Source organism: Cherax quadricarinatus, chromosome 9 (genome assembly GCF_038502225.1).
Source record: "Cherax quadricarinatus isolate ZL_2023a chromosome 9, ASM3850222v1, whole genome shotgun sequence".
NCBI lineage: Eukaryota > Metazoa > Arthropoda > Malacostraca > Decapoda > Parastacidae > Cherax > Cherax quadricarinatus.
Window position 1 is genome coordinate 20,561,937 of NC_091300.1, and position 26,933 is coordinate 20,588,869.

A 26,933-nucleotide genomic window follows, 5' to 3' on the forward strand; every position below is an offset into this window, starting at 1 on the left:
ACAGGGGAGTGGCGGCGGTAGCAACTAGTGTCACGAGCCAACCACGTGTGCACATGACTGACCTGCTTAAACTCTTATCTAAACAAAGCTTTACCCATTGTCTTGTCCAATTAGAGGAAATATATTGGATACCTTCAAGAATATATACACCGAGGTTAATGTCTGTGTACGTACACTGAATGTTAACTTTAATCTCTGTTTTAGGGATTAAAATATTATTGAGGTGAGCAGGTCTTCAGCAGACTATGACCCTCGTGTAATCAATATTTAAACCCTATTAACAAACACTTCTACACTCTGTGCAGGAGCACAGGCTGTGGCCTGATCGCTAAAGTTCTCGCTTCACACGGCGAGGGTCTACGTTCAATTCCCAACGCGGGTAAACACATTGGGCGTTTCTTTACACCGGTTGTCTATGTTCACCCATCAGTAAAATGGTTACCTAGAAGTTAGTCGACTGGTGTGGGTCGCATCCTGGGACAAGGACCTAATTTGCCCGAAATGCTCTGCATAACAAGGGGCTTTCTATAGAGTAGTATGTCATTGATGTCAACTAAGCCTATATACCATGCACATGTACTTGCAGTAGCTAGGCCTGTATACCATGTACATGCATTTGCAGTAAGACATTATTATATTATTATAGAAAGAGGCAACAAGTGTCCAGAGGGAGGCGAAAAGGCATGCACCTGTACAGAGCAGTTAGGTTCTACATTCGAGTCATTTTATCTAGACCTGCTGGGCAACATTAAGGTCATACAATGAAACTAGCAAAGATGTACTCCAAGGTGTCCATGCTTGTGTACACTAGGCTGCCTTATGAAGCCTGCCGGTGCTAGTCTCTAAGAGGTATAATAGCTTTATAATTTGAGTGTGGGAGAGATGGTAAAGGCCAATTTTAACACCTGAAAGCCTTAGGCCTAATTTTGTAAATCATGAAACTGGTCAGGTATGTAAATTACCATTATACACAATTTCCAAAAAAAAAAAAAAAAAAAAATTTTAGTAAAATTAAGCGATCCGAGGAAGCAAATGTGAGCGAGAAAACAAGCATTCTTCGTTCTGGCTAAAAGTATGTGTTTGGAAGCTGTAGCAACGCCTGAGGCCAACGAACCCCCACCCCTTATATTAGTAGCATCAACAGTACTGTACGTCTTTCAGAACCTACACCTTTCCTGGGGGGGAAGGGGGGAGCTTTATACCAGTGAAAGGCTCTTGATCCAAGGAATGGAGCTGCTTTCCCCTTAGACAAAACCTGATTTCCTTCCACTCGCTAGGCACTGTACGACCCCTACAGGTTTAGTACTTCCCGGAAATATAATGAGAGCTTAAAAGCATGTTGGGAAGTAGCAGCTATGCCAAGCTGGTTTGTATGGCAGCTAACTTTATAGACTTACCTAACCGATACTACTAAATATCCCTAGATTTCAACGCCCCACCTTTAAAATTCATCCCCACTACAGGAATTTATGCTCTCACAAACTCGAGAAAAACTGCACTAGCTATTTCGAATCACTGGTTCACCTTGATATTACTTCACAGTCAGGCTACACCGTTAAACAAATCTGAGAAACCTTCGCAAGCACACTACTGTAATCACTTACCCTACCGACGGCCACATGTTATATTGAGAAACAGTATGAATCATAACCTATTTGTGGTAATCCGCAGGAACGCACTGTATGGCCAACGACCATCTCCTACCTCTCAGCAGCCGCACGCCAAACTGAAGCCCAGTCCTCATTCCGCAGCAACACTCACTACCACTCTCTCTTGCCACTTCTCGCCACACCTACTTACTTCCTATCTACACCACATTTAACCTACCTCTACTCGAGCTGTAGATAGGCTAACATGGATAAAATAAAATACTTACACGTTATAGTCATATGTGCAATTGAAGGGAGAGAGGCTGGTTATAGCCGCCACACTATGATCGGCACCTTAGTGTTCCTATATATATGAACACGAAAATTCTCTATCACAAGGTGCATACACCAAGAGGTGTATGTTAATCAGTGTATACACAATGGCAGTTCATTTTATTTTAGGGATTAAAACCGACCCTCGTATTATAGGAAGACTTTAAACTCAATTACACAGCCTCTCTCACGAGAATATACAGAGATATGCATCTTACCTGGGGTTTACCTGGAGAGGGTTTCGGGGGTCAACGCCCCCTCGGCCTCATGGTGGATCGGGTCTGGTCAACCAGGCTGTTACTGCTGGCCGCAAGCAAGCTGACGTACGAACCACAGCCCGGTTGGTCAGGTACTGACTTTAGGTGCCTGTCCAGTGCCTTCTTGAAGACAGCCAGGGGTCTATTGGTAATACCCCATATGTATGCTGGGAGGCAATTGAACAGTCTTGGGCCCCAGACACTCATTGTGTTCTCTCTCAGTGTACTCGTGGCGCCCCTGCTTTTCATCCAGGGAATGTTGCATCTCTTGCCGAGTCTTTTGCTTTCATATGGAGTGATTTTCGTGTGCAGGTTTGGTACCAATCCCTCCAGGACCTTTCAAGTGTATATTATCATGTATCTCTCTCGCCTGCGTTCGAGGGAATACAGATCAAGGACCTTCAACCGTACCCAGTAGTTTAGGTGCCTCACCGCACTTGTGTGTGCCGTGAAAGGTCTTTGTACACTCTCCAGGTCTGCAATGTCGCCAGCCTTGAAGGGGGCCGTTTGTGCACAGCAGTATTCCAGCCTAGAGAGCACAAGCGATTTGAAGAGAATCATCATGGGCTTGGCGTCCCTAGTTCTCATTATCCATCCTATCATTTTCCTAGCGGATGAGGTAGATACGTTGTTGTGGTCTTCGAATGCGAGATCCTCTGACATTATCACTCCCAGGCCTTCACATTACTTTTCCGCTCTATTGTATTTTTTTAATTTCTTCAAGTTTTCCATATCTGAGTAGTTGAAATTTCTCCTCGTTGAACTTCATATTGTTTTGAGTGGCCCATTCGAAGATTAGTGATATATACAGTTTAATTTATTTCCTATGTAATTGAAGTACGTGTTTAGGCTTACTGGATTGCAACCTTAATTAATGACTATCGTGTAATTTACAGGCACTAACTTTAAGTGATATATCTAGTCACTATTACATTTATATGAAGTACTGAACCAGTGCGAGTCATTCAGCGCAAGGAATTACGAAGACTCGATCCTCCGTCCGCCAGCGCAATAGCAAAACCTAAATCAACAAATTGAATTTCGGACGTGGCACGATCCGAGTAAGGTATCTGTGTCTCCTAAGGTCAGCCCCCTCTACCTTGATGCATGCAAAAGTAGTGGTGCACACCATCAAAAAAACTATAATGAAACAAAATATATGTGCATGTACGGATGTACATTTTTCGTTTGTGTATCAGTGTGTGCATGTATAGTACATGTGCTTATTACTGTACTCTCCTATATGTGGGTGCAGGGGGGGAGGGGTGATTCACAGCTTCTGGTCCCGCCATTCGTTAGTGTATGGATGTGCACTTGTGCATACGTATTCAAGTGTGAGTACATGTTCATCTGAATACATGTTCACGTATGCGATTATGTATATGTATTGGTAGGTATTCATATGCACATGTATACATGTGAATGTATTCGTGCATTTGGCAACATCAGTGATACTTGGCGGGGAGAATCTAGTAGAGTAATACCAAAAAAAAGTGTTTAAGACTTAATAAGACTTTGTGGGGGCATGAGGGGGGGGGGGTTCTGTTTACATCAAGAAAACCTATAAACTAATCTTAATAAAATTCACGCAAGTTATTTCTTATAAAAAAATAGATCATCGTACTAAAATAAACACATTTTAAATCCTTCCTAATATTTACTATTTATTGAAAGTTTTACATGAAAATTTAATCTTTCCCAAATGGCAAAAGGAGTGTGTATAAATTTACATGGTGTAGGTTCTAAATATTTTTCAGTGTGACAGCTCGCTTTCTTGGTGGTCCAGAACATTAAGAATGATACTCCAAAATTTTTAATATAATTAACAAATTAGTGGCCACAAATCCTATATACTAAATATTAAATCTCCAAGCAAGACATATCAACGTTCAAAGTCTTAAGTCTACCAAAAAGGGATTCTCAGATTACACTGGTCAACAATTTTTGAAAAGCTATATGCTTCTTAAATGAGATTAGTTAATTCTTATGTATTTTCATGTCCTGAATCCAAGTATCACCTTGAAAAATTATTATATGATTATTGGCTACAGATTTAAAGATACGAGACATATATTTATTTTATTATTACGTACAATATGTGTCAGTATGTTGTAAACTCTAATTCGTACCTACTCTTTGCCTTTTTGCTTGACGCTTATAGCGGGCTGAAGAATCATCTCTTGCCAATGTCCAGCAATAGTCTGCAAGCATTCTTGTGCCCCATTTGCCCTGGAACCATTTTTTTCATGGCTGAACTATCTTGGTAAAACCTTTCACCATGTTCGTCACTAACTGCCCAACAGTTCGCTGAAAGTCTAAATGAAAGTCCAAAAAATGGATTTTAAGTGACGTTACATCCCATGTTCTTGTAAGCTTTGATGAGGTTTTCCACCAATTCTCCATAGTTGCCTTCCCTTCTGTTTCCAAGAAATTCCTTCGCTACTAACTTGAATGCTTCCTAAGTAGCTTTCTCCTTCCCATGAAGGTCTGATTCAAAGTCACCATCTTTAAAAAGCTCTCGAATCTGAGGACCATTGAAGACTCCTCCTCTTATCTTAGCGTCGCTCAGTGAGGGGAATTTTAATCTTAATACTTTAATCCCTGACCGGATTTGTCCACAGCTTTTACAAAGTTTTTCATGAGCCACAGTTTTGTGTGTAGTGGTAGTAGCAAAATTTTGTTTGGTTCAATGAGAGGCGGATGTTGAACAGTTTTCATCCCAGGCTCTAATTGACGAAGTGGCTAGTCTCGCCTGATGAAGTGGGAACCTCTTGCACGGCTGTCCCATTCACATAGAAAGCAGCAGTACTTTGTGTATCCACCCTGCAAGCCCATCACCAGAGTTTGGCAAGAAAATCACCTACCGTTCGCCTCAAAATATAAACTTGGACACCACAACCACTTTCTATGACTGCTGGAACAATAATGAAGGGCAGTGCAGTGAGACGGTGTGGTAAGAAACTGCCGCAATCCTGTTGGAACCTGTTGTAACACGTAGGTGTATATTGAAAAGTAGAGCCAACAAACAATTTTAACCATGATATTCATTATCAGTGACCTAAAATTTGTTGGGAATTGCTACTCTGGTCTCGGAAGCATTTTGTTTGTTGACCAGTGTCATCAACGATTCAGTTTTTTTTTTTTTAACTAGGCTGACAGTCATTCTCTGGTTATCACAACGTTTCAGTTATTTTTTAAACAAATTTGTACCTACACAGCATAAACTTACAGGGCTTCATCCCTCTCATAAGCTGGATCAGTACTGCATTAACGACTGAAGATGTTTAGAAGAAGCGAAGTCAAGATATTCCACAAAGAAAAACCACACCATTTTAGAAATACACTTGGCAAATTGACATCAGCACTCCAATACCAATCCTCTTAAATAAAATACACTAAGATTGAAACTGTGAAGTCGACCAGAAGGATTCTCAACACATCACCCAGAAACCAAACCTGAAATATCTGTAAACCATTGAACAGAGTGCACCTACACATGCCAATAGCTGCATAGATCTTTCCCTAGCTATAGCACACCACAGGTAAACAATATAAATTGTTTGAGATATTTTCAACTTATAAACTATTTTCATCCCGCTAGGTTTTAAAGTCAGGCAACAACTTAAAGTATCCCTTAGGGCTCAGGGGATACCTAATAATCAATATTTATAGCACATCACCAATCTGCATTAGTGAATAAGTTCCAAACTTGGTATTAACCAATTTTGTGTGTACGGTGCTTATGATTTGTATTACAGAAACTTGCATGATTTGTATTAACATTTTAGTGATTGACAAGATATTAAATGATTGACAAGATGCAAATTAAAGACTTTAAATGCATTATCTTTAATTTAGCAGAGTTTACATTTAAGTCTGAACCAGTCACATGGCTATAAGATTACTTACAGAGATTAATGTTCATATTGAGCAACGTCGGTCAAACAAGCCGAACTGCATTAAAAAATACAAAATTCTAAAATTTTTATATCAATGAATACGTGTAAATACAACACCTATTTTGGCACTAAAACTAACTTCAATCTTAATGTAATCCTGTGAAAGGTAACAAAATATAAAATACCTAGGCCATAATCTACATATTTTATAAATATAAATATGCAAATAATATTGATCAATAAAATCTTAATTTCGTGATAATGCAATTTTTTAGCAAATGTTATGTAACAATGATGTTATAAAACAATGAAATTACGCTGCTGATTTGGCAAAACTATATTAGCTGAATTAGTCAATACGGCAAGCTTGGCTTAAAAGGACAATGTGTGTGTGCATATGTAAATTAGATATACAACAATGAGATCTCGATGGAAACAGTCACCACATATCACTGCTTTATGATCAGAACAATAAAAAAATTTCATTTATATGTACAACTTTTGTATGATACACTAAAAATATTAAAACGAAAATATAGGGAAACATCAGCAATGAAGTTTACATCCAGAGCATGTTTAGCATCCTTCACCTATGACCTATGTACGAAAATAACACAAGTGAACCCTGAATCTATGTCCTATGTAATGGAAATGAGAACTTCCAATAATCACCCAGGTGCAGTAATCTGGAAACCACAAGCTAATGATTACGAATGTCGAATTCTATACAAAAAATTTTAAATGAAATTAATTCCTAACTTAGCGAGAGCGCATGTGGTTGCCATGCCAACGCTGGCAAGCATCACGAGGGGTACATGATGGAAGGCTAGGCTGACCAAGCAGGCCGAGATGAACGTTCTCAACCTCCCTTAAAACACCTGACAACACTAACGTCGTGCCTGTCACAGGTGACAATTTTATGGGGAAGTGCTAAACCCACAATGGTCATACAGCGTCTGAGATATTGGGGGTCTATATATAAACTGTATATACATTAACGAATGTTTATAATCTGGCCAGTTATAAGACTTGCCCGGTCGGGTACATCTGAGATAAAATTTTAAGGTATCAAGTTTGTAACTTTTATATTATTTATATACTAAACCTATTAATTGTATAGCATATAGTGTAATACGAATAATGTGTGGCCAACTTAATGTTTAACATGTTATCTTCTCTTATCTACTGGATTAATGAAGCGAGGGCCAGCTTGATGAAATCGAAGATAAGGTTTCCAACCAATCTTCTTGTAACACCCTCTTAAGCAAACCTTTTTGGTCCAAAACCCAGGACATACTTGTTTTCAACTGGGGGCAGAGCGTTAAAAGTTTTAAGAGGACTGGGATCCAGGAATGACGATAACTAAATTGGAAGCCAAAGAATAAAAGGGCCTGCTGGGCCGAGTTAAAAATTTATAAGCAAGAGTGGGATAACTTAAGTGTACCTGAACGAGTTATTCATTTCTTACTCTAGCAATATTGTTCACTTTTTGTGTGTGTAAACTGTATTCATAACACTAACGAAACACACACACACTAATAATTGGAGTGTTCACAAAATAATATTTAAAGTTTTTCTAATCCTCCTCCCCTTTAATCCCCGTTTCCCCACATGATCCCTTTATTATATTAAGATTAACATTAATTATTAAACAGTAGCATGTGGCCGCACTGGCCGTAATAATTAAACTCTTGGTCAAGTGCAGGCTATTACTCAGATATATTACCTTAATTATAATTGTGGGTGGATTGAGGGTGAAACGTAACATCTATACCACTGGGAAATGGGGGGGGGGGGGGGGGGGGGGGGGAATCAGGTTTAATTCGATGCGACATGACTGACTATAAAGACAGTGCATATAATTTTGAGTGGAGTCCGCAAACGCGTACGCAATATCATGTGCAAAAAAAAAAAATATCACTTAAGAGGTTTACAAATGCTACACTGATGTATGACCACAGCCAAACTTCTCCAGTACACACACGCCATAAAATACTACAAAAGTTTTTGATCACAAGCTTATGGATTTTTTTTTTTTTTTTTACATTCCTCACAGTCGATTAAGAATGCAGCAGGAATTTGCCAACAAAGAGCCCCGAGGACCTAGGAAGGAATGTAACAATGATGTATCGAGCCCACAACACGCACCCGGCACTTTCTATTGATCCCCGCCCTGGGTAAGGCAAATATATGCTCCCTCAGGGCCCAAGACAGGTCTGGACCAAATCTTGGACCGGTGCCCACAAGTGGCTCACCCACTCAGTAATTTAGAAAAAAAAAAAGTTTCCATGTAATTTTTAGCGTGCGTATGTACACTATTTTGTACCAAAATAATTGCAAACTGGCTTTGGGCGCCCCAGCGTCCGTGTCAGCCATCAGTCGTCATACCTGGTTACTGTAGTGCAGTCCATGCCTTTCAAGGATGGCTACCTTGATGTTGAAGAATTCTTTTATTAATATTAATGGAGACAGCTAAACTTGTTTGAGATGGGGGGTACACAGCATTCGGGGAATAAGGAATGAGAGGCAATCGGATTCGATCAAAGTGAAAGGTAGCCCCCAAGTCCCTGGATCAAGAGCCCTGATCGAGATCAATGCCCCTCTCTTGAATGGCGTGAAAGACCCCTCATTCAAGAAATGTAAGCTATCCTTCCCATTCTCGGATCAAACTTGATTAAATCCCATTCCCCAGGTGTTGTATGATCTTCACGACTAACATTTCCCTTACATTTCTGCCGCTTATTATTGTCTCAAGTTTCCACACTTCACTAAAGTTACAGAAATATTTGGCCAATCACTCCGAAATAATACAAATATGAGAGTTTAATTTAACACACAAAGGTGACCACAAAGTACTTTTTTTTAATTCAAAACTATTACGAAAATGTAGTTCTCCGAATACGATAGTTAATGTGTTAATATGAAGTTGGCTGGCAGATGGACTGAGTAAATAAGGAGCTTTAGTGAGCTATGCTTATCTATTCACATTAATTCGTGACAACACAAACTGTTATATTCAGTTACATTTAGTTGTACATGATATATTTTTTAATGCACAGTTTCCATTATTTTTTTTTTCAAAATAACAAGCTGAAAGATAAATTGTATTACTCTCACGTTGATCAGTTTATTGATAATTATGATTATCTTGGTAATAAAATAAGAGATTTCTGGAAGGGTACAATGCTGTTAATCCCTTCTTTCTGTTTATAAAGGTAATACTAATTGCTATATTAGTACGTTAATTCACTGTTTCAAGGTGCTTCCCTCGTCACGTATTTGACCATCACATGTGCCGTAAGGTTGGGATTCAGTACAATATACACACATTAATAATACACCTTTGAACTTTGCAGCAACAATAATAACCCAGGAACATTCCAAGAATATATGACTTGATTGTTTTACTCTAATTAAATTTAGAGGTATTGATGATGTACTTTGTTACAAAAAGGCGATATCTATAAAGTATAGACATCTCCACAGAATACTAGAAGGTCTCCCCCTCTAGCATTCAGCTTGTTTCTGGTTTTTTGTAACAAGTAGTCAGTATTCTGTTTGTTATTCTTTAAAATTATGATAAATTTTAATAGTGGTTTAAGACTGCAACTGATAGGATACTAACTAAAGAAATAAAAACTGACAAGTTTATTAACAAAGTTGTCTAGGTGGACAAAATCAAAGTAAATGAATCGGTTATAATTTAGGATATAAGCTCCTACACTTCTCTAGTAGTAATATAGTGCTAAAGGCACATTGTATCAGTATGACTTCAGTGCCGTCTGGTATGTTATCAATTATAAAAGTACGTGGATGTACGTGTACGTACGTAGTGTGTGTGTGTGTGTGTGTGTGTGTGTGTGTGTGTGTGTGTGTGTGTGTGTGTGTGTGTGTGTGTGTCTGTATTGTGTGTGTGTGTGTGTCTGTATTGTGTGTGTGTGTGTGTCTGTATTGTGTGTGTGTGTGTGTCTGTATTGTGTGTGTGTGTGTGTGTGTGTGTGTGTGTGTGTGTGTGTGTGTGTCTGTATTGTGTGTGTGTGTGTGTGTGTGTGTGTGTGTGTGTGTGTGTGTGTGTGTGTGTGTGTGTGTGTGTGTGTGTCTTGGTTATTCGTTGTCTCAAGACTCTAGTAGACAAACAGTGACTGACTAAACGCCCTTGTATAATTTATCTTCTTGACCAACAAGGCAATCAAAACAGCTTGCTTGAATAATATAAATCATTCGCCAACAACAATAATGTAACAGTGGCTGGACAGCAGGGGACGACGAAGTTGACGATCAAGAAGACGAATGGAAAGCCAGAAACGATGAAGAAGAAAGAGACTGCTGTGGAAACTCCTGTGGAAACCTCCAACGCATTCTCGGTGCTACCCGACGAATGTGAGTCGACTACTGGGATCGTCACGACGAACGACAACAAGGAAGGTAAGAATATTGTTGTTGTTGGGGATAGCCAGGTTAGATACATGGATAGGGCATTCTGCTTGAAGGACAGGAGTAGGAGACAAAGGGTATGCTTTCCTGGGGCTGGGATGGAGGACATTGTTAGCCGGCTTGACAACATCATGAACGGTAATGGGATCAATCCTATTATTTGCCTCAGTGCTGGAGGCAATGATGTAGGCAAGCGTAGAAGTGAGGATTTAGTTAGAAAGTTCAGGACAGCTATAGACATAATTAGGAAGAAGGGGGGGGCGCCCTGTTATATGTGGCATTTTGCCAAGAAGAGGTGTTGGTAATGAATGGTTGTCCAGAGCAATTGGTATTAATTGTTGGCTGGATAAACACTGTAAGGATAATGCAGTACCATTCATTGACAACTGGGACAACTTCTATGGCCGAAATGACATGTATGCCAGGGATGGGGTTCACTTATCCAGGGCAGGTGTGGGTTTTCTTGCTAACTCAGTTGAGGGGGTTGTTAGGACTTTAAACTAGGATTAGTTAGAGGTATGGGTTTAGAAATGATAAATAATGAGTATGGATATATTGACTTATGCTCTGATATTAAGAATCTTAATAGTAACTGTCATGGAGTAACTCTGGGTAATGATAATTTCAGAAATTGTGTAAAAACAAAGATGAATAGGAAAAATGTGCAGAAGAAAAAACATAAGATGGTATTTTATGCTAACAGTCGAAGTGCAAGAAATAAAATTAATGAACTACGTTTGGTAGCATGTGCTGGGAACTTTGACATCATTGCATTAACTGAAACATGGTATGATTTAAAGAGTCGGGATATGACTGCTGAGTGTAATATTCAGGGATTTAAGTTGTTCAATGTGGATAGATGTAATGGGAAGGGGGGAGGAGTTGCATTGTATGTTCGAGAAAATATTAATTGTTGCATAAAAACAGGTATAAAAATAGATGGAGCAGTAACAGAGTCTGTTTGGGTAGAGTTCGTGGAGGGTCAAGAAAAACTAATTCTAGGTGTAATATACCGACCTCCAGGCTTGGATCACGATAGAGGGAGACTTCTTTGGGACGAAATTGTTAGGGCTTCTGGACACAGTAACAGTCATAGTAGGGGACTTTAACTTTAGTCAAATTGAATGGAATTCTTTGACAGGTAATCTAGAGTCCAGTGACTTTATGGAAACAGTTCAGGACTGTTTTCTGAAACAAAGCGTAACTGAGCCTACCAGGGGTAATAATTTGCTATACCTAGTCTTGTCAAATAAGGAAACACTCGTGAATAATCTGGAGATCACTGAAGAGCTTGGCGCAAGTGATCACAAATCCATCACTTTTAGCATTAATTGGGAATGCAAGAATAATGATAATACAGTAAAAATCCCTGATTTTCGTTCTGCCGATTATAATGGACTTAGGGAACATCTGTCTAATCTTGATTGGGGTTATCTAGCTAATGATTTTATTGACGATAATCATACTTATGAATATGAAGGGATCTGCTTTTATGATTGTTTTCTTAATAATGTACACAGTGCCCAGAGTATATAAATTCCCATTAGAGAGAAATTAGGTCTAATGTTGCAATAACGATCCCAAATGGGTTAACAGGAGGCTAAAGCATCTATTAGGGGAGAAAAGGGGAATTTATAGGCGCATCAGAAGAGGAGAGGTTAACCTTACTGACCAATATGTTCAGCTTAAAAGAGAAGTAAAAAAGGCGATTAGAAAGGCTAAACGTGACTATGAAATTAGAGTTGCTAATGAATCAAAGACTAATCCAAAGGGGTTCTTTCAAGTGTATAGGACGAAGGTGAAGGAAAAAGTAGGACCTCTGAAAACTGGGAATGGACAGCTGACGGATAATGAACTGGAAATGTGTTCCTTATTTAATGACTATTTTTTTGTCAGTTTTTACACAGGAAGATGTAAATGAGATTCCAGTAATTAACAATTATTTAGTTCCTGATGAATTTAAGTTAACTAATATTACTGTCACGAGGGACATGGTTATTAAACAGATAGACAAACTGAAACAAAATAAGTCCCCGTGACCCGATGAGTTGTTTTCTAGGGTACTTAAGGAATGCAAGATGGAGCTTAGTCAGCCATTAACGAGTGTATTCAATGCGTCCATCCTTACCAGTGTTGTGCCAGAGTTGTGGAAGATGGCTAATGTGGTTCCTATATTCAAATCAGGGGATAAGTCCACTCCTTCAAATTACCGTCCAATAAGCCTGACATCTATAGTGGGCAAGTTATTAGAATCAACTATAGCTGACATTATCAGAAGTCACCTTGAAGAGCATAACTTGATAAATGAATCTCAGCATGGATTCACGAGAGGTCGTTCCTGCCTGACAAACTTACTGACGTTCTTCAATAGAACATTTGAGGCAGTTGACAGTGATAAGGAATATGATATTGTTTATTTGGATTTTAGTAAAGCCTTCGACAGAGTACCTCACAAGAGACTCTTAAGAAAAGTGGCAGCTCATGGTATAGGAGGTAAAGTTCTAGCATGGATTGAGGCATGGCTTACCAATAGAAAGCAGAGAGTTACCATTAATGGAGTGAAATCTGAATGGGGATTAGTCACTAGTGGCGTTCCACAAGGATCAGTTTTAGGCCCTCTCCTGTTCATAATTTACATTAATGACCTTGATGAAGGGATTACTAGTGACATGAGTAAGTTTGCTGATGATACAAAGATAGGCCGTATAATTCACTCTGAGGTGGATATCAATGAACTCCAGGACGATTTGAACAAAATGTCTTGGTCTGAAAAATGGCAGATGACGTTTAATGTGGATAAGTGTAAGGTACTTGCCCTTGGTAATGAAAATAACCCTCGAAGCTATAATCTAGGTGAAGTAGAGCTTGGTCATACAGAATGTGAAAAAGACTTGGGAGTCATGGTAAGCAGAAATCTAAAGCCAAGACAGCAGTGCCTTAGTGTGCGCAACAAGGCCAACAGATTACTTGGATTTATCTCAAGAAGTATAAGTAACAGAAGTCCAAAAGTTATTTTACAGCTCTATACATCACTAGTGAGGCCTCATTTAGATTATGCTGCTCAGTTTTGGTCCCCTTACTACAGGATGGACATAGACTCATTAGAGAACATACAGAGAAGAATGACTAAAATGATTTACTGTGTAAGGAACCTCCCGTATGAAGATAGACTTAATGCCTTAAATCTCCACTCTCTGGAGAGGCGTAGAATGAGGGGAGATATCATTGAAGTGTATAAGTGGATGACGGGCATAAACAAGGGAGACATTAATAAAGTACTGAGGGTGTCGAACCAGGTAAGAACCAGGAATAATGGATTTAAGTTGGATAAATTTAGATTTAGAAAGGACATAGGTAAGTACTAGTTTTCTAACAGAGTTGTAGAAGCGTGGAACAGTCTTCCCAGTGGGGTGATAGAGGCTAGGACCTTGGGTAGCTTTAAGAAGAGACTGGACAAATATATGAGTGAGAGGGGCTGGGTTTGATTGGTGTCATGGGGTACGGGAGTTATTTCTTTAGTAACTTTATGTAGATGTCGTTTTGATGAGGACCTGCCTCGTATGGGCCAGTAGGCCTTCTGCAGTGTTCCTACATTCTTATGTTCTTATGTTCTAAGCAGCAGCACAGCGTCAGGAACAAGGAGACACAATAATGACCCTAACCTGGGACCATCAGCAGATCCTCCATAAAAGGCATAACTCCCTTAATACTGAATCTAAGTTCAGCATAATCAAATCCCCGACTACGACGGTGCTTAGATGCCACACAAAATAGGTCAGAAGCTGTAGCTTGGGATCTGGGCTGATTCAGAGTGTCAGTACGACACAACCTCAGCAAAACGTCAAAAATCACTAAGTCTGAACTATGCTCTGTGAACAGTTACACAAAGCTACAAGTATGTTTCAACTCACCAGCGATACCATACTTTACCAAAAGTCTAAATAACGAACAAACAGCCAGAGACGAGACCGATGGAGAGATGGAGAGATGGAGAGAGAGAGATGGAGAGAGAGAGAGAGAGATGGAGAGAGGGAGAGAGGGAGAGAGAGAGAGAGAGAGAGAGAGAGAGAGAGAGAGAGAGAGAGAGAGAGAGAGAGAGAGAGAGAGAGAGAGAGAGAGAGAGAGAGAGAGAGAGAGATGGAGAGATGGAGAGATGGAGAGATGGAGAGATGGAGAGAGAGAGAGAGAGAGAGAGAGAGAGAGAGAGAGAGAGAGAGAGAGAGAGAGAGAGAGAGAGAGAGAGAGAGAGAGAGAGAGAGAGAGAGAGTTGGTCGAGCGATGACCAGCTGAGGAGAGATGAAGGGACAACAGTCTCCAAACTCAGGTGCGATCACGTGATTCTCCCGTGGCACTCCTTGTTCGTCATGCTGTGGCCGATGACACAGTTGCTCTACACTCAAGAAGCCTCCCTTCGACCCCGCCGGGGTGGGGAATTTATATTCTACAAACGCCACATCCTTTTCACAATGCTGTCGCATCGTGTGAAAATCAAGCCTGTGAACGGTGCAATTAATGACTCTTCGAAGTTAGCTTTAGCTACCGTCGTTAGAACCTGCCTGCAGGTCAAATTTACGGCAATCCACTCTCTGAAGGACTCCTTCATTGTCGTCTGCACAAACGAAACGGAAGCATCAAAACTAATGGACGACTCTTCAATCAGGACCCTACAAACACAACAATTCACTCTATCCCCGTCTCCATTCTTGAAGTCGAAACGTTCGGTCTTTGTGAAAAGACTGGACAATATCGTCACCTCTCTCTCTACTGAAGCACTGAAGACGTCTATTGAGGAACAAAACACCTGGGCCTCGGTAGACAGCATCTCCAAGATCCCTGACGCCTCATCTATGCTAAAGATCACATTCTCAGACATCTCCATGGCTGCCCAAGCTCTCTCTGACGGTCTGGCCATCTCATATCACATTCACCCTAGTCATATAGAACAAGAACGTTTCACATACATCTCCCACTGCAGGACCTGCAGTGGGAGATGGGCGATTAACGGAGGAGAACAAGAGGATTCGTAGTAACCCTCCTGTTGTGAGTCCCCAGGTTAAGAGGGGAGCTTGGTCAGTGGCCGGGCAACATGGAACCAAGCTGAAGATCAAGAAAACGGTTGGAGAGGCAGAAACAACGAGAAACCAGAAGACTACCGTGGAAACTTCCAACCCATTCTCGGTGCTACCTGACGAATGTGAGTGTTCTACTGGGAATGCCACAACGATCACCAAAGAAGCATTGGCAGAAGTGAGTGAGATCCCTAGAAACCCCAACGAAGACCATCGAGAACGTCTTGACGAATTCTACAAGTGGTGTAATGCTACCTGGCGAATGTGAGTCGACTACTCGGAGCATCACGACGGACGACGCCAAGGAAGGTAGAAACATTGTTGTTGTTGGGGATAGCCAGATTAGGTACATGGATAGGGCATTCTGCTTGAAGGATAGAGTAGGAGGCAGTGTGTGTGTTTTCCTGGGGCTGGGATGAAGGATATTGTTAGCCGTCTGGATGACATCATGAGAGGTAATGGGAGCAATCCTATTATCTGTCTCAGTGCTGGAGGCAACGATGTTGGCAGAGTGAGGACCTGATTAGCAGGTATAGGTCAGCAATAGAGATAATTAGGAAGGGTGGGAAACCTGTCATATGTGGCATTTTGCCAAGGAGAGGAGTTGGAAATGAATGGTTGTCCAGAGCAATTGGTGTCAATTGCTGGCTGGACAAATACTGCAAGGAAAATGCGGTAACATTCATTGACAACTGGGACCTCTTCTATGGCAGAAATGACATGTATGCCAGGGATGGGGTTCACTTATCTAGGTGTGGGGTGGGAGCACTGGCCAACGCAGTGGAGGGAGCTGTTAGGTCTTTAAACTAGGAATAGTTAGTGGTATGGGTTTTTGCGGGAAAACTGTGAAGTCTCAGGGTAGTAATATGAGTACTAGGAGAACTAGTAATAGGCAAAATGAGGTGGATATTGGAAAGCCAGTGGCACTAATCGACAAGGACAGTAATAGGTTTAGTGGAATAACAGAAAGGAGCAGGAAGGGTAAAGAGAGAGGAGGGTCTAAGTATTTATTACACAAATAGTCACAGTGCTAGGAATAAGATGGACGAGTTGGGACTAGTTGCTAGTGCAGGTAACATAGATGTATTTGCCATTACCAAGACGTGGTTTAATTCAAAAAGTCGGGACATGCCTGCAGAATGTCACATTCAGGGTTTTAAATTGTTCCAAGTAGATAGAAGTATCGGGAAGGGGGGTGGGGTGGCATTGTATGTCCGAGATCGCTTGAACTGAAAGTTAAGACACATGTGCAACATCTGGATATCTTTATTGTAGTAGACGTTTCGCCATCCAGTGGCTTTATCAATACAGATTCTAGGACATAATAGGAAGACAGTAGAACTATATACAAAAGATGAGGTAATCAGTCCCTCGGCCTTGGAGTTAGTGTTCACAGCATCGTGATTCTCCTCCACCACGATGCTGTGAACACTAACTCCAAGGCCTCATCTTTTGTATATAGTTCTACTGTCTTCCTATTATGTCCTAGAATCTGTATTGATAAAGCCACTGGATGGCGAAACGTCTACTACAATAAAGATATCCAGATGTTGCACATGTGTCTTAACTTTCATATTGTCGGTATTTTATACCTTTCTTGCACATCGCTTGAACTGTTGCATAAAAACGGGTATTAAGTCTGAAGTAACACATACAGAGTCCGTTTGGATAGAATTTTCAGAGGGGCATGAAAAATTAATTTTAGGTGTGATATACCGTCCCCCAAATTTAGATAGGGACCAGGGGAGACTACTATGGGAGGAAATTGTTAAGGCCACAAAGCACGATAATGTAGTAATTCTAGGAGACTAACTTTAGTCATATTGATTGGAATTTCTTGACTGGGAATTTAGAGTCATACGACTTCTTAGAAGTAGTTCAGGATTGTTTTTTGAAGCAGTTTGTGACAGAACCTACAAGGGGTAATAACCTGCTTGACTTAGTTCTGGCAAACAATGAATCCCTTGTTAATAATTTAGAAGTTTCAGAGGAACTGGGTGCTAGCGACCACAAATCAATTACATTTAGAATTGAATGGAAGTATGATAGTAGGGATAACTCAGTAACAGTCCCAGATTTTCGCTTAGCAGATTACGATGGGCTTAGAGAACACTTATCATCTGTTGACTGGGGTAACGAAGAGAGCTATCAGTATGACAGTTTTCTGAACACAATACATGCTGCTCAAAGAACGTTTATCCCTTATAAAGAAATTAGATCAAATAGAAATGACCCAAAATGGATGAATAATAGGCTGAAATATCTGCTAGGGCATAAGAAAGGAACTTATAGGCGTATCAAAAGAGGCGAGGGTCATCTTATGAATCAGTATATTGACATTAAGAGGGACATTAAAAAGGGGATAAGAAAAGCTAAAAGGGACTATGAAATTAAAGTTGCTAGGGATTCTAAAAGTAACCCAAAAAGTTTTTTCCAGGTATATAGAACAAAAGTCAGAGATAAGATGGGTCCCCTTAAAAATAACTACGGGCATCTTACTGACAAAGAGAATGAAATGTGCTCGATTTTAAATATTTTCTCTCGGTTTTCACACAGGAAGACACTAATAATATACCGGTAATTAATTTTCATAGTGGGCCAGAAGATAAATTATGTAACATCACAGTCACTAGTGAAATGGTTGTGAAGCAGATAGACCGACTGAAGCAAAATAAGTCACCGGGTCCTGATGAGGTTTTTTCAAGGGTTCTAAAGGAATGCCCCTCATGGAAGGTTCCTTGATGTTGGTGAGGGGCTCTTGATTTAGGGAATTGGATCTGTGCTCCAGTTCCCCGAATTAAGCCTGAATGCCTTCCACATCCCCCCTCCCCTGGGCGCTGTATAATCCTACGGGTTTAGCGCTTCCCCCTTGATTATAATAATAATCTAAAGGAATGCAAAATGGAAGTCTGTGAACCATTAACTAATATTTTTAATTTATCTCTTCAAACAGGTGTAGTGTCTGACATGTGGAAGATGGCTAATGTAATTCCTATTTTTAAAACAGGGGACAAGTCGTTACCATCAAATTACCGCCCAATAAGCCTGACCTCAATTGTAGGCAAATTACTAGAGTCAATTATAGCTCAAATTATAAGAAGCCATCTCGATAAGCATAGCTTGATTAATGATACTCAGCATGGATTCACAAGAGGCCGATCTTGTCTAACTTATTTATTAACTTTCTTCAGTAAAGCTTTTGAGGCTGTTGACCACGATAAAGAATTTGATATTATTTACTTAGATTTTAGTAAGGCATTTGATAGAGTTCCGCACCAAAGACTGTTGAAAAAAGTAGCAGCTCATGGCATTGGGGGAAGGGTGCTCTCGTGGATCGAATCATGGCTCACAGACAGGAAGCAGAGTGTGTCCATAAATGGGGTTAAATCCGAGTGGGGATCAGTAACAAGTGGCGTTCCACAGGGATCAGTCTTGGGCCCGTTGTTGTTTATAATATATATCAATGATCTTGATGAAGGAATTACTAGTGATATGAGCAAATTCGCCGATGACACGAAGATAGGTAGGATAATCAATTCAAACGTAGATGTTAGGGAACTTCAGGAGGATTTAGACAAACTCTACTCTTGGTCAGAAAAGTGGCAGATGCAGTGCAATGTAGATAAATGCAAGGTTCTGAAGCTCGGGAGTGTCCATAACCCTAGCACTTATAAGTTAAATAATGTAGAACTTAGCCATACAGATTGCGAAAAGGACTTGGGGGTTATGGTAAGCAGCAACCTTAAACCAAGACGGCAATGCCTAAGCGTACGTAATAAGGCAAATAGATTACTGGGATTTATATCAAGAAGTGTAAGCAACAGAAGTCCAGAGGTCATACTGCAGCTTTATACATCATTAGTAAGGCCTCACCTAGATTATGCAGCTCAATTCTGGTCTCCATATTACAGAATGGACATAAATTCGTTAGAAAACATTCAGCGTAGGATGACTAAATTAATACATAGCATTAGAAATCTTCCTTATGAAGAAAGATTGAAGACTCTTAAGTTACATTCACTTGTTAGACGAAGAATGAGGGGAGACCTGATCGAAGTGTATAAGTGGAAGATAGGTATTAATAAAGGGGATATTAACAAGGTCTTGAGGATATCTCTCCAAGAGAGAACCCGCAGTAATGGATTTAAATTAGATAAGTTTAGATTTAGAAAGGACATAGGAAAGTATTGGTTTGGAAATAGGGTAGTTGATGAGTGGAACAGTCTACCTAGTTGGGTTATTGAGGCTAGGACTTTGGGTAGCTTCAAATTTAGGTTGGATAAGTACATGAGTGGGAGGGGTTGGATTTAAGTGGGACTTGCACATCGGAGCTTGTTTCTTGGGTGGCATTAAAAATTGGGTTGGTCAAATGTTTGTTAGTTGGATGAATTGTAAAGGACCTGCCTAGTATGGGCCAACAGGCCTGCTGCAGTGTTCCTCCTTTCTTATGTTCTTATGTACTCCTATAAACACAACACTAAGGACTGCCCCATCAAGGATAAGAAGTTTTGTTCAAAATGTGGGAATGATGGACACGATTTCAAATCCTGCACCATTACTACAGCACCAACATGTCTTAACTGCAAGGGTAATCATCATACCCTTACAGCTAAGTGCCCACTCAGGAAAGAAATCATATTGAAGAAAACTAAAGTTCTGACGAACTCCTCCAATTCACCCCACATACGCTGCAATAACCAAACCACAAACCGACACCACCAAGACTCTACACGCTAATCTACAGCCACCATCGCCCAGCAACTCTCTCTGTCCACTCCCCGACGGTGATTCCTCCAAGGTGCTGTACTGCATGGTATATGCACACCTTGCAAACGCAGCAAACCCCGGCACTTTCAACACCACTATTAACGAACTATTCCGTCTGAACAACATGCCTGCCTTTAATTTTCCGGACTCCACACCTTCAGCAGACATCCTCAAGATCCTTCCCAACGCCCTGAACTTTACTGCACCTGCAGACCTGTCTCCTGCCCAAGCAACTCCTGTAACTTCTATAACCACTTCCACCGCTGACAACGTTGATTATGCTGCCTCAACCACCGTCTCCCACCTCTCCCAGCCTGCTGTTACACAACCGTTACACCTCTCCACTGCTCCTGTTGACCCTCAGTCACCTGCTACCACCATTGTAGATTCGCCCAATGAGTCCACTTCAGAAGAGGAAGATAGCGACGACTCCAGTAAACCCTCATGGGAAAACCTCACCTTCTACACTTCTCCTTCAAATACTGACACCATGACCTGTACTGAACTCTACAAAAGCCTCGGTGCTGGAACAGTCAAGTATGCCTGTGAATCACCACTTCACTTCACACTCACCCAAGTTCTTGAGTTCATCAAGCCTCTACGTTTCACCTTCAGTAACAAGGCTAAACTATACCACCTATCTAGGAGCAGCTTCAAAAAGTTCGAAAATGGCTCCATTGCTAACTTGCCTCCTCACTTACTTCTATAACTCCCAAGTGTGTTCCACCCTCTGATGTGACCTAGCCTGCTGCCAGCTACTCAAGATTCAAGACTTCAACTACCATAAGTTCGATGCAACAGTCCCTGCTATTCCTGTTCTCAAGTCTACCCCACGATCGCCTTAGCTGCTGGCTCTATTTCTCTGATTAAGAACACTCCTCTCCAGAGCTATTCTTCATCTGTCCCGTCTTCCCTGCTCATCCCATTGGGATCTTACCTGAACTTGTTTGCTTTTTTTGCTTGTGGTACTCCAGCACGACGCCGGCAGGTAAACAAGCGCGGTGATAGTTAGCTAAGCAGTTTACTAATGCAGACAGCCAACCACAACTCTCGAATAGTGAGCACAGTGAAGTGTACATGCTACATCCTACATAATGATATAGCTAAATTAAATAATATAATAAAGCAAGATATTTTCATTTTAGCTATTAATGAAAATATCAGCAATATAAAATTATATGAAAGATAATATACATCAAATGTACATTATATACAGTGGGCCCCATCCAGGGGGCGTAATATACCTTTTATAGAAGTTTCAATAAAGGGGATATTAACATTGATAAACTGATGACAGATAATGAAGATTTAACCTAAGATAACCCAACACGGCTGAACAGGATGACTGTTTATCCACATTGCAGTATGGGGTGTTCTTTTCCCGCGCTGGATAACTGTTTCTGAAAATATTACTTGCTATGTGTTGCTTTGAATGCGTATCTAGCAATTTTTACCGGGTTTTCTATCTGGCATTTATCACATGGAAACATGAAGATCTAGACCAGGGGTTCTTAACAGGGTGTATCTATACCCCTTGGGGGTTACGGGATCCAAATAATGGGGTATGGGACTATCTCTAAACAATTTGCCATTGTTCTATAAATAAATGATAAAATCCTTATGATTTTCTTTTAGCTGTTCCGTTGTTAGCTATCCATATGCAAAATAAAACCAAGCTATTAGTTTTATTTTACATGTGGATATACTGGTACCTAATAGAGCTGGTGGTGGTGATGAGAGTCTGGCGAAAGAGGGATGGGGACATATTAGGCAATCCACTGGAGGGTCAGTAATGATAAAGTTAAGAACCCTAGGTCTAGAACATAGGAAGGCGCTCTTCAGAGGACTTGGCCCCGGGTAGCGAATACAGGTAACCATCTACACAGCCTTTTTTGTACTCTTATTTAAGAGTTACATTGACGTAGAGTCTAAGCGAGATAATTATGTCAAGAAAGTTTCTGAAGGTAATAACAATATTGTAAATAGATAACTGATAAATGTAATGTCACCTTTCAGCCATAAAATTATTAGACACTGATTTCCAACTTAAGTCAATAATAATGAAACTTTTACATAGTTACATTATCTGACACCAGCAACACGACCACCGGACACTACCAGCAACACGACCACCGGACACCACCAGCAACACGACCACCGGACACCACCAGCAACACGACCACCGGACACCACCAGCAACACGACCACCGGACACCACCAGCAACACGACCACCGGACACCACCAGCAACACGACCACCGGACACCACCAGCAACACGACCACCTGACACTACCAGCAACACGACCACCTGACACTACCAGCAACACGACCACCGGACACCACCAGCAACACGACCACCTGACACTACCAGCAACACGACCACCTGACACTACCAGCAACACGACCACCTGACACCACCAGCAACACGACCACCTGACACCACCAGCAACACGGCCACCGGACACCACCAGCAACACGACCACCGGACACCACCAGCAACACGACCACCTGACACTACCAGCAACACGACCACCGGACACCACCAGCAACACGACCACCTGACACTACCAGCAACACGACCACCTGACACTACCAGCAACACGACCACCTGACACCACCAGCAACACGACCACCTGACACCACCAGCAACACGGCCACCGGACACCACCAGCAACACGACCACCTGACACTACCAGCAACACGACCACCTGACACTACCAGCAACACGACCACCTGACACTACCAGCAACACGACCACCTGACACCACCAGCAACACGGCCACCGGACACCACCAGCAACACGACCACCGGACACCACCAGCAACACGACCACCGGACACCACCAGCAACACGACCACCGGACACCACCAGCAACACGACCACCTGACACTACCAGCAACACGACCACCGGACACCACCAGCAACACGACCACCGGACACCGCCAGCAACACGACCACCGGACACCACCAGCAACACGACCACCGGACACCGCCAGCAACACGACCACCGGACACCACCAGCAACACGACCACCGGACACCACCAGCAACACGACCACCGGACACCACCAGCAACACGACCACCGGACACCACCAGCAACACGACCACCGGACACTACCAGCAACACGACCACCGGACACCACCAGCAACACGACCACCGGACACCACCAGCAACACGACCACCGGACACCACCAGCAACACGACCACCGGACACCACCAGCAACACGACCACCGGACACCACCAGCAACACGACCACCGGACACCACCAGCAACACGACCACCTGACACTACCAGCAACACGACCACCGGACACCACCAGCAACACGACCACCGGACACCACCAGCAACACGACCACCGGACACCACCAGCAACACGACCACCGGACACCGCCAGCAACACGACCACCGGACACCACCAGCAACACGACCACCGGACACCACCAGCAACACGACCACCGGACACCACCAGCAACACGACCACCGGACACCACCAGCAACACGACCACCGGACACTACCAGCAACACGACCACCGGACACCACCAGCAACACGACCACCGGACACCACCAGCAACACGACCACCGGACACCACCAGCAACACGACCACCGGACACCACCAGCAACACGACCACCGGACACCACCAGCAACACGACCACCGGACACTACCAGCAACACGACCACCGGACACCACCAGCAACACGACCACCGGACACCACCAGCAACACGACCACCTGACACTACCAGCAACACGACCACCGGACACCACCAGCAACACGACCACCGGACACCACCAGCAACACGACCACCGGACACCACCAGCAACACGACCACCGGACACCACCAGCAACACGACCACCGGACACCACCAGCAACACGACCACCTGACACTACCAGCAACACGACCACCGGACACCACCAGCAACACGACCACCGGACACCACCAGCAACACGACCACCGGACACCACCAGCAACACGACCACCGGACACCACCAGCAACACGACCACCGGACACCACCAGCAACACGACCACCTGACACTACACCACCAGCAACACGACCACCGGACACCACCAGCAACACGACCACCGGACACCACCAGCAACACGACCACCGGACACCACCAGCAACACGACCACCGGACACCACCAGCAACACGACCACCGGACACCACCAGCAACACGACCACCGGACACCACCAGCAACACGACCACCGGACACCACCAGCAACACGACCACCGGCAACACGACACCACACCACCAGCAACACGACCACCGGACACCACCAGCAACACGACCACCGGACACCACCAGCAACACGACCACCGGACACCACCAGCAACACGACCACCGGACACCACCAGCAACACGACCACCGGACACCACCAGCAACACGACCACCGGACACCACCAGCAACACGACCACCGGACACCACCAGCAACACGACCACCGGACACCACCAGCAACACGACCACCGGACACCACCAGCAACACGACCACCGGACACCACCAGCAACACGACCACCGGACACCACCAGCAACACGACCACCGGACACCACCAGCAACACGACCACCGGACACCACCAGCAACACGACCACCGGACACCACCAGCAACACGACCACCGGACACCACCAGCAACACGACCACCGGACACCACCAGCAACACGACCACCGGACACCACCAGCAACACGACCACCGGACACCACCAGCAACACGACCACCGGACACCACCAGCAACACGACCACCGGACACCACCAGCAACACGACCACCGGACACCACCAGCAACACGACCACCGGACACCACCAGCAACACGACCACCGGACACCACCAGCAACACGACCACCGGACACCACCAGCAACACGACCACCGGACACCACCAGCAACACGACCACCGGACACCACCAGCAACACGACCACCGGACACCACCAGCAACACGACCACCGGACACCACCAGCAACACGACCACCGGACACCACCAGCAACACGACCACCGGACACCACCAGCAACACGACCACCGGACACCACCAGCAACACGACCACCGGACACCACCAGCAACACGACCACCGGACACCACCAGCAACACGACCACCGGACACCACCAGCAACACGACCACCGGACACCACCAGCAACACGACCACCGGACACCACCAGCAACACGACCACCGGACACCACCAGCAACACGACCACCGGACACCACCAGCAACACGACCACCGGACACCACCAGCAACACGACCACCGGACACCACCAGCAACACGACCACCGGACACCACCAGCAACACGACCACCGGACACCACCAGCAACACGACCACCGGACACCACCAGCAACACGACCACCGGACACCACCAGCAACACGACCACCGGACACCACCAGCAACACGACCACCGGACACCACCAGCAACACGGCCACCGGACACCACCAGCAACACGGCACCACCAGCCACCGGACACCACCAGCAACACGACCACCGGACACCACCAGCAACACGACCACCGGACACCACCAGCAACACGACCACCGGACACCACCAGCAACACGGCCACCGGACACCACCAGCAACACGGCCACCGGACACCACCAGCAACACGGCCACCGGACACCACCAGCAACACGACCACCGGACACCACCAGCAACACGACCACCGGACACCACCAGCAACACGACCACCGGACACCACCAGCAACACGACCACCGGACACCACCAGCAACACGACCACCGGACACCACCAGCAACACGACCACCGGACACCACCAGCAACACGACCACCGGACACCACCAGCAACACGACCACCGGACACCACCAGCAACACGACCACCGGACACCACCAGCAACACGACCACCGGACACCACCAGCAACACGACCACCGGACACCACCAGCAACACGGCCAGCGGACACCACCAGCAACACGGCCACCGGACACCACCAGCAACACGACCACCGGACACCACCAGCAACACGACCACCGGACACCACCAGCAACACGGCCACCGGACACCACCAGCAACACGGCCACCGGACACCACCAGCAACACGACCACCGGACACCACCAGCAACACGACCACCGGACACCACCAGCAACACGACCACCGGACACCACCAGCAACACGACCACCGGACACCACCAGCAACACGACCACCGGACACCACCAGCAACACGGCCACCGGACACCACCAGCAACACGACCACCGGACACCACCAGCAACACGACCACCGGACACCACCAGCAACACGACCACCGGACACCACCAGCAACACGACCACCGGACACCACCAGCAACACGACCACCGGACACCACCAGCAACACGACCACCGGACACCACCAGCAACACGACCACCGGACACCACCAGCAACACGACCACCGGACACCACCAGCAACACGGCCACCGGACACCACCAGCAACACGGCCACCGGACACCACCAGCAACACGACCACCGGACACCACCAGCAACACGACCACCGGACACCGCCAGCAACACGACCACCGGACACCGCCAGCAACACGACCACCGGACACCGCCAGCAACACGACCACCGGACACCGCCAGCAACACGACCACC

The 26,933-nt window shown here is 44.3% G+C and overlaps 1 protein-coding gene across 9 annotated transcripts in view; it reads right to left on the reverse strand.

Annotated features, from left to right (window-relative positions):
- Nucleotides 1–26,933, reverse strand: part of PCB (Pyruvate carboxylase) — a 194,496-nt gene that overhangs the window by 122,330 nt on the left and 45,233 nt on the right. Inside the window, exon 1 of one of the 9 annotated variants that reach the window (XM_070083292.1) lies at nt 1,705–1,733. The exons of 7 other annotated variants lie outside the window; for them this stretch is intronic. The gene's annotated coding sequence lies outside the window, so the exon portion shown is untranslated. Of the gene's footprint in view, nt 1–1,604; nt 1,734–26,933 lie in introns of those variants that run through there. One more of the 9 variants, XM_070083290.1, reaches the window with a different exon arrangement.